This window comes from Alexandromys fortis, unplaced genomic scaffold (genome assembly GCF_014885135.2).
Source record: "Alexandromys fortis isolate MF-2015 unplaced genomic scaffold, M_Fortis_MF-2015_v1.1 scaffold_87, whole genome shotgun sequence".
In the NCBI taxonomy this organism is placed as follows: domain Eukaryota; kingdom Metazoa; phylum Chordata; class Mammalia; order Rodentia; family Cricetidae; genus Alexandromys; species Alexandromys fortis.
This window is the reverse complement of record NW_026067971.1, coordinates 7,409,785-7,417,519: the sequence shown is the minus strand read 5'-3', so window position 1 is coordinate 7,417,519 and position 7,735 is coordinate 7,409,785. Positions and strand designations below refer to the sequence as shown.

At 48.0% G+C, this 7,735-nt stretch overlaps 1 protein-coding gene across 1 annotated transcript in view; it reads left to right on the top strand.

Moving 5' to 3' along the window:
* The first annotated feature begins 385 nt into the window (after nt 1-385).
* Evi5 (ecotropic viral integration site 5) overlaps nt 386-7,735 on the top strand; it is a 119,054-nt gene continuing 111,704 nt past the window's right edge. The window contains exon 1 of the mRNA XM_050155723.1: nt 386-550. The gene's annotated coding sequence lies outside the window, so the exon portion shown is untranslated. The remainder of the gene's footprint in view (nt 551-7,735) is intronic.

The window sequence follows — 7,735 nt, the reverse complement described above, 5'->3', positions numbered from 1 at the left end:
GCGTCCGCTCTGCGCGCCCCAGGCCTGGAAGCCGCAGCCGGACGCGGGGTGCTCGCCCCGGGGGACTCCGAGGGGGGTGTGTCTTCCGCGGCCCGGGCTCGCGCCGGGCGGTCCCAGAGACTGGGAAGTCAGCAGTTTGCAGGCCGAGGGCAGGGTGCCGGGAGAGAGGGGCGGAGGACGGAGTGGGATCTCCCCGCCTCCACTCCCCGCGGTCCAATCCCTTCGGTTTCTGCTTTTGCTTCGCCAACCCGGGCCGCGGCCCTAACCTGCTCGCTCGAACCCATTATGCCGTAGAGGCCGGCCGGCCGGGGCTCTTTAAGGGCCTCGCCGCGCCTGCGCCCTGGGCTTTCTCTGGAGCGGCCCGGCCGGAGCCGGGCGGAGCTGGAGCGGGCGCTGGGCTGCGCGGGGTTCGCCTGAGTCGCGGGCGGAGCGGCGAGCGGCGAGCGGCGAGCGGCCGGCGGAGGGTCCCGAGTGCCCGAGCTCCCGAGCGGCCGCCGGCTGGATGGGAAGTTCATGGTGACGGCGGCGTCCACCACCCCAGGTTTCCAAGGTGAGCGGCGCCGCGCCAGGCCGGGCCTGCGGCGAGGGAGGCGGGCGAGCGCCGTGCGGCTCCGAGGCCCGCGCCGCCGACCTGGGCCGCTGCCGGGCTTGCGGCGCGAGCCAGCCCCGGCCTGCGTGCCTCGGGCGGCCTCGGGGGCGCCCGGGCCCGGGAGTCGTCCCGGACTTGGAAAGTTGGCTTTTTTTTTTTTTTTTTTTTTCCCTTTGGCCTCCGGGTTCCGCGTGCGGCGGCCGCAGGCAGGTGACGGATCCGTCAGGTGCGCCGAGTGACCGCCCCGCTGGCCTCGGAGTTGACCGCGCGGTTTCCGGAGGTCGTGGCGGCGGTGGCTTCGCTGTTTTCCCTGACCTCGACCTCGGGTCATCCCGGGGGGCGTCGCCTCGCCCGGAGTTAGGCAAAACTTTCGGGCCGGTTCCCTCGCTCTCCTCCGGTTTTTGCTGGAGGGGATTTTAAAGAGCAGCAAGCGGGTTCCTTTGAGCGACGGTGGAGGAAAAGAATAATCTGTTTTCTCCGCTGCCAGAACTAATTCCGGAGCTTCCTGAATGGAGTTTTTAGGGAAACCTGATCTGTTGCTAGTTTTTAATCTTTGCCTGGTGTTTTGTTTTTTACATTTTAATAGTTAAAATTCCTTAGTGTTTCGGGAATTTGGTTTCTGTAGAACAGAAAATGCTCTCCTTCTTTGACAAGTTTGTGTCAAGAAGAAATAGACATTTTTTGGTTGGGATGTATGCCCTTTGAGAACTGAAGTTGTTTGTTTGGTTTTGTTCTTGCTGTGTGGACTAGGCTGTTGACAGACGCCCGTCTCCCACCTCCTTCGAGGATATTGCCACTATTTCTGGTAGATACTGTTTTGTTTTTAGCTTTCTGACTTTAGGTTCTGTCGGGCCTTTCCCAAGGCTGTTGTACCGATGAGTTCTCAGTGAAAATCCAGTACTTACTGACGATGCTTAATTTTTTTTAAGAGTCTGCGAATTGGGTGGTGGTACAGTACTTTATCAGTGTGTGGGTTTAATTTGCATTTTTGTGGTGACTGGGGTGAAAAATACTTTATTAGCCATTTCTATATTTTGTGAAGTGCCTCTTTTACATAATATGCTTAGCTTTTCATTATCTTTTAATTTCCCTACTTTTTTTTTCAGTGCTGGAGGACAGAACCTACGTCCTTGTATGAGCAACTGTGTTACTTTCCAGGGTTTCTTTTCTCAGTGGTCTGAAAATATCTGCAGAATTCTAGAAACAAACAACTTAGAAGTCTTGAACTTTTTTTCTTGAATTTATTTAGGTACTCTTGGCCGTCACCGTTCTTAGCCCTTGATACACATTAGCTAGCTCTCTGAGTTTTTAAGTTTTAAGTTACATGCCACTTTTGAGTAGCTGAGCACTCTCCAAGTGGGATGTCAATTACTCCATTGTCTAGGCTATCTAGGCTGTACCCAGACTTTAGTCAGTAACTCTTGGGGTCGTCAGGTCAGCTGCCTTGGTGTTCCGCCGCCTGTGTTCGAGTATCTCTTATTTTACTTAGTAATGGCCCCAAGTGCTAGCGCACTTCACTGTTGAATGTGCTGAAAGTGGAACTGTAGAATGCTCCTTTGAAGTGAAAACGTGAAGATCTTAAGAACAATCCTCAGTCTGTAGACCCCAGGAAGGATAAAGGAGTTGTGATTGGGTTCCCCGTCGTCTTCTTCCTGCACAGCACAGACGCTGTGATGGGTGAGAGGGAACTTCTGGGTATCCACGGGATGCCTTGGAATGTGTCCCCTGTGGCTGAGGGGACCTGATCCGTCTATCTGGCTGCCAGTGTTCTGAAAGCTGGGCAGAGGAAAGGGACAGTGGGTGGGCTGTTTGCTAAAAAACACTTCAGCCTTCAAGCTCACTCTCCTTGAGTCTGGAGTTGGTCCAGGTCAGTGTTTCCAGGAATAAATTATGAGAGGATAGGAGTGGGAACCTAGAAAGTGTAAGTGTATCCTTATACAGACTGTCTTCATCTTTTCCCCATTGACCTTGAGTCATGCAGATCCTTAGTCGCTGGGGCTTTTGTGAGCGGCCCGCACTAGTTCTTCTTGTCCATATCCCCATTTGTAATCTTTCAGTATGTCTGGCTCCTCTTCTTGGTGTCACTAATGCCCATGTCTCTTTAATCCCAGCACTTGGGAGGCAGAGACAGGAACTGGAGTCACAGACAGTTGTGAGCTGCCATGTGAGTGCTGGGAATTGAACTCAGGTCCTCTGGGAGAGTAGCCAGCACTCTTAACTGCTGAGCCATTTCTCCAACCCTTCTTTGTCTTGTTTTGTTTGGGAGGGACCCACACAGCCCAGGCTGACCTTGAACTCTTGATCCTTTTGTCTTCAGTTCTGTGGAGATCACAGGCTTTTGACACCAAGACCAACTCTTCTGTTCTTTTTAGAAGGGCTCGTTGCTCCAGAATTTTACAGTGTCAGAATTGGAAATTATTTTTAAAGATAATTCAGCCTAATGAACTATTTGATACTTTCTCTAAAGCCCTTGTTAATCCTAAATGTGGAAAAGTTAGGTAAGGGAATGGGAAATGTATTTGGTTATTTGGAAGCCTATAAATCTATGTGTTCATTAACTGTTGAGTAAGAGATTTTGCCTGTTTGTGATATATAATATTAAAACTTATTGAAATGTCAGGATGATTTTGCCATTTCAGTAATTATACTTGAATGAAAGTACTGTAATAGGATGAGGTAGTAGTACTTAAAATGTTTTATTTAGAAAAGGCCCCTCCCCCCCAGCAGTGGGGGAGGGGCACTGGGCCTTGCATATGCTAACTACTACAGCTATACCTCCATACCTGTTTCTAAAAGTTTCACACCAGAGGAAGCAGGAAACTGTTGCTAGAGCTAGATAATGTTAATGTTGTTTACTAACAGAGTTATGGGCGAAGTAAAACCGTACGTTAGACGGCTTCTGTGTTAAGAATTGAATAGCTTGGCTGTTCTTTGCCCCTCTTCCTCTCCCAACCCTTCATATTTCTTTTCATGTTTTGAGTTTTTTTGTCCCTCCTAAGATATGTTTATTTTTATCTGTATGGGTGGGTGTTTTGCCTGCATGTACGAATGCATGTCTTTGTACAGCGTGTGTGCAGTGCCTTCAGAACTGGAAGAGGGTGTTGGATTCTCAGGAATAGGAACTTGTACAGAGTTGTAAGCACCTTGTAGGTGCTAAGAACTAAACCCAGATCCTCAGAAAGAGCTTAATCAGCGAGCCGTCTCTCCAGCCAATATTTTAATTTTTAAGATGGGCTCTTGTGAAGTTCAGGCTGGCCTTAGATTTGCTATGTAGCCAAGACTGGCCTGTTCTTCTTGCCTCTATTTCCCAAGTGGTAGGATTGGATTACGAGGGGGCACTGTTGTGTCCAGTTTTCTCTGTCTATGTAGTCTTGGCTGTCCTGAGCTCACTGTGTAGACCAGGCTGGTCTGGAACTCAGAGATATTCCTGCCTCCCAAGTGCTGGGATTGACGCCTTGCAGCGTGACACCTGGCCAGCTTTTACTTTAAAACACATAAGGTGTGTCGGGGCGATGGTTCAGCAGGGGCTTGCTCTCTTGGTGACTGAGTTCCATCCTAGGAACCCGCATGGTAGAAGGAGAGAATGATAGTTCTCTGGATAGTTGTCTCACTTCCACAGGCTTACCCTGACAGGTGCATGCGGTACCTGTATCCATATGCACTAAAAGAATACTTCTAACATTTATTGTTTTCTTTTCAGAACCCACTCAAGCCTAGGTGCCCCCCCCCCCCCTTTTCAAGTTTAAGACAAGGTCTCACTGTAGAGCCTTGGTTTGCCTGGAACGTGATATATATATATCAGGCTGGTCTTGAACTCAGATCCTGCCTGTCTCTGTGCTAGGATTAAAAGTGTGCATCACCATGCCTGGCCAAATGATAGAATTTTGAATCAGAGTTCTCTATAGTTTCCAATAAAGTAGAAATAATATGTATGTTTCTTTAAGGTTTAGCTTATATAATTTAAAGTATATGCCTTCTGTGTATATGTAGTATGTTAGTATGTGTATGCATGTTTGCATGTGTGGGTGCACATGTATATATTTGTAGCTTTAGGGGGTTCACTTTCCACCTTATTCAGTGAGGCAGTGTCTTAACTAAACACAGAGATTACTGGTAATGGCTAGTCTAGCCTGGAGGAGCCTCCTGTTTCCGTAAAGAGAACTGACATTTCACGTGGGCCTCTTGGGTGCTGGGGATCCAAACTGCAGTCCTCGCATTTGTAACTTTTTACCCACTGAGCTTCCCTGTCCAGTGCCTTTAAATTATGTATTGCCATTTTCTGTATTCAAATATCCCTATGAGATCTGTGGTGCTAAATAGATTTTTGCGGAATGTTTAGCCACAGAACCGTGAGCCATTCTGCTCTTCATGGAACTTTAACAAGCGTTAATAAGACAAGTGCGTCCCACTGCACAGAATCCTTACTGTCCCGCTATAGCACCTTTGTTTCCCTTTGTGTTTCCAGATAACGTGCAGGGTGTCAGTCAGAAATAACCTTGGGAAACACTTTGTCATGATGGCATGAGAGCCTTTCCTTCTGTGGTCTCCAGTTTCTCAGAGAGGACTGCCCCTCTCTCATTCCTGCATCCTGATGGCTGCATTTCCAGCCGTCTGTCGTGATTGATCTTCCCCTGCTTGTGCCATCTCCCGTCTTCTGTCGCTGGGCTTTTTGTCATTGCAGTTCATTTTCCCTTTCAAGTGGGCAAAGACAATGCGGGTTCAGAACTCGCTCATTGTTCTTTGTGCTCATCCAGCACTCAGCTGTGTTCTGAAAAATGTTCCTAGAAGCTGGGTGAACTGGCCCTGATCTGGGCTTGCTTTGTTGGTTTGCTCTTGATTGTCTCGCAAGCTCATTATTAGGGTTCCAGAAGGACCTGCTAGTTCTCCGTGTTATCCATCACTGATGAGAATAGGATTGAACTGACTTCCTTTTTTTTTTTTTAAATAATTGGTTTTTATTTTATGTGCATTGGTGTTTTGCCTGCATGTATGTGTGTGTGAGGGCATCAGATCTTGGGGTTACAGACAATTGTGAGCTGCCCTGTGGGTGCTGGGGCTTGAACCCGTGCGTTCTTTGGAAAAGCAGTCAGTGCTCTTAACTGCCGAGGCATCTCTCCAGCTCCTGAACTGACTTTCTTGTGGACAGTGCTTTCTGGCTTTTATTCGTGGAGCCTTTTTTTCTTTTTCTTTTTCTTTTTCAAGACAGGGTTTCTTTGTGTAGCCTTGGCTGTCTAGAACTCATTATGTAGGCAGGCTGGCCTTCAACTCACAGAGATCTGCCTGCCTTTCCCTCCCGTGTGCTGGGATGAAAGGTGTGAGCTACCACTGCCTGGTTTATAAAGCACGGGTGCAGAAATGATGAATGGCTGTCTTTGGCTTGGTATAGACATTTTGCCATGTCATAGATAAACTCAAGGGTTTTTACAAATGAATTTATTGGAACTGGATAAAATTGTAGCTTTAATAAACAATTATGTAACATGACATCTTGTAGTTTAGAAGACTCAACCTATAATTTGATAGTAAGAAGACAGAGCTTAATTAAGGATGGATTTTAAATTAAAAATATTTAAAATTTTATTTGTTGTATGTGTATGATGTATGCGGGCATGTGTGTTTCATGGCACATGTATGGAGGTGAAGAGCTGTGTGGATTCTGTGCTCTCCTTCTACCTATGTGTGGGTTTCATGGGTGGACTCGGGATGCCAAGCTTGTGCAGCGAGCACATCTGCCCCTTGAGCAGTGCCACCAGTCCCAGAGGATGGTTTTGAGAGAACAAATCTATGAGGAATAGTCTTGGATATTTATCTGGCGTTCCCATAATAGAGGAGAACAAAATTAAAGAATCAACTTGATTGCTTTTTTGAAAATAAGAAGGGTCTGTCACACTGATGGATAAAGTTTGTAGAGGTTGTGAGTAGTTTGGTCCGTTTGTTGTCACACATAAGCAGATCAGTGTGCAGGAACTATGTCAGGTCCAGGAAAGCCAGGCATGGGGAGGAGGGGCCTCTGTGCATGGACAGAAGACCTCGTTCACAAGACGTAAACTGAGGGAAGACACAGTTTTATGTATCCTTGGTTCTAAGCAGGGGCATGACTTTTCAAAGTGTGGTTTAGTGTTTGATTTTTATCAAGGCTTTCTGTAACTAGTCATCATTGCTGCAGACATGGTGCTGGAGAGGTGGGTGAGGTTATACATCTCGATCCGCAGGCAGCTGGAAGTGGCCATGTACCACACTGTGTAGCCTGAACGTGTGAGACCTCAAAGCTCACCCACCCCTCCAGTGACACACTTCTTCCAGCATGGCTGCACCTCCTCTAACAAGGCCTTGCTTGCCTCCTAATAGTGCCTGTTATGATTGTTCATCTCTTTAAGAGAAGCCACGCCCACTCCCTGCAGCCCCTCCCTCCATCGCCATCTTGACTCTCCGTTCCCTTTCCCTCTTCCCCCTTTTCTCTCCCACTCTGTCCTCTTCTTTCTCTTCTCTCTTCTTCCCCCTTTCCTTCCCATTCCATAATTTAACTACTAAATATCCAATTATATTCTTATAATGTGTCTGTCCATGTGCCTCCCACCCGCACAACTGAGGCTGGGAACTTTGGGGACTCACTGTCTGTGGGATGATTGGCCCTGCCCCAGGCTGCCCAGCCCCGCTGCTCGGGACCCGCAGGCAGTTTCCTAACAGTGCCGCCTCCTATGAGCAAGCATTCAAACACGAGTCTGTTCAAACCACCACACCTGGTTAAATACGCATAGTGGATGTTAAGAATTTAGAAGGGGCAGTAAGATGGCTTAGTGAGAAAAGGTGTTTGCTGCCTTGATGGAGGAAGGTAATTAGTTAATTATAATAAACCAACTGCTTGGCCTCATAGCTTAGAACATAGGTGGGTGGAATAAACAGAATAGGATGCTGGGCGGAAGAGGAAGTGAGGTCAGACTCTGCTCAGCTCTCCCGGAGAGACCCGACAGCTCTCTGGAGCAGAGACACCAGCATGGACGGAGGCTAGACTCTTCCCGGTAAGCGCACCTTGGGGTGCTTACACGCATTATTAGAAATGGGCTAGTCCAGGTGCGAGAATTAGCCTGTAAGGGCTAGAGTTCATGGGCCAAGCAGTTCTTAAATGAATACAGTTTGTGTGTTGTT